Here is a 1658-nt window from a genome sequence, read left to right as displayed (position 1 = left end):
GCTGTAATTCAATACTTAATACTAAACCCAATGATATATTTGTTTTCAACATGTGCTATGTGCGTATTTATTATTCGCCAGGAACTCTTGGTAGAGTAAATTCTACGAATATTTAATAGTTTATTTTTAAATCAAAGGCAAGTTTGTTATTTTCTCTAAATTCTACGAATATTTTATTTGTAAATCAAAGACAAGTTTGTTATTTTCTCTAAATTCTACGAATATTTTATTTGTAAATCAAAGACAAGTTTGTTATTTTCTCTAAATTCTACGAATATTTTATTTCTAAATCAAAGACAAGTTTGTTATTTTCTCTAAATTCTACGAATATTTTATTTTTTAAATCAAAGACAAGTTTGTTATTTTCTCTAAATTCTACGAATATTTTATTTTTAAATCAAAGACAAGTTTGTTATTTTCTCTAAATTCTACGAATATTTTATTTTTAAATCAAAGACAAGTTTGTTATTTTCTCTAAATTCTACGAATATTTTATTTTTAAACCAAAGACAAGTTTGTTATTTTCTCTAAATTCTACGAATATTTTATTTTTAAATCAAAGACAAGTTTGTTATTTTCTCTAAATTCTACGAATATTTTATTTTTAAACCAAAGACAAGTTTGTTATTTTCTCTAAATTCTACGAATATTTTATTTGTAAATCAAAGACAAGTTTGTTATTTTCTCTAAATTCTACGAATATTTTAATTTTAAATCAAAGACAAGTTTGTTATTTTCTCTAAATTCTACGAATATTTTATTTTTAAACCAAAGACAAGTTTGTTATTTTCTCTAGTACAGTAAGGAATATGAGTTCGATGATGCGGCGTCGTACTGTGGGAAAGCACAACAAAGCGACCAATAGACCAATAGACCAAACAAACGCATATTGACTGTTTGAGTCTGGTCTGATCAAGGGTCTGACAGAGTGACGGTTGAGTCTACTGCAGTCTCGACTCACTCGAGTCTCGAGCTTCGAGTCGACCGAGTCCGAATCGAAAAGTTCTACATTAGTTGGGTGTGAGAAGTGGGAATGTGAGGTTGTACGAGAGCTCTTTCCTTCCCGTGGCTGAGTGAACTTTGTTTCCTTAAAGTTAGGCAAGGTAAGTGCTTGCAACATTGTGGTTGTAGTTTGTGTAATTAAAGAGCTAGTGTTTATTTACGAATTGAACAATCAAGACCTTTCAGTCTAATTCCCACAAATCTATTTTATTTTGTATACGGGAAATCTTCTATCAAGAGCACATGTGCTCTCTTCTCTGAAAGACACGCGGCTATACTCATAAGCACATACGGTTCACCAACGTCATTCTATCTAGATTAATATTTTGTTTCCGGATTAACCGTCATTAGGTTTGGTTGTATTTACAAGAAAACTCAGTAATAATTGTGTCCAATAAGTAAGAATCCGGATATCTGAAAGGAAATTTGTTATCTGCTGACTAGGCCTATCATCGAATGGTTGAAGTTGCTAATTTGATAAGCACATAAATCCCTCTGATACATGTTAGATTAAGAACTTTGTTTACGACCTCATGACTTATAGATGATACTATGAGGTATACGGAACTTTCCCTTCTGATAACAGTGAACATTATGAAAAGCCCAAATAAAGCAAAATGAATGTTTCTGATGCATTTTAATGTGCTTAGCTAGGC

General features: G+C 30.8%; 1 protein-coding gene across 1 annotated transcript in view; it reads left to right on the top strand.

The window, feature by feature from the left end:
• The first annotated feature begins 955 nt into the window (after nucleotides 1–955).
• LOC137647268 (Y+L amino acid transporter 2-like) overlaps nucleotides 956–1658 on the top strand; it is a 99530-nt gene continuing 98827 nt past the window's right edge. The window contains exon 1 of the mRNA XM_068380664.1: nucleotides 956–1103. The gene's annotated coding sequence lies outside the window, so the exon portion shown is untranslated. The remainder of the gene's footprint in view (nucleotides 1104–1658) is intronic.

This window comes from Palaemon carinicauda, chromosome 9 (genome assembly GCF_036898095.1).
Source record: "Palaemon carinicauda isolate YSFRI2023 chromosome 9, ASM3689809v2, whole genome shotgun sequence".
Lineage (NCBI taxonomy): Eukaryota > Metazoa > Arthropoda > Malacostraca > Decapoda > Palaemonidae > Palaemon > Palaemon carinicauda.
The sequence above is the reverse complement of the archived record's forward strand: the minus strand, read 5'-3'. Positions and strand labels throughout refer to the sequence as shown.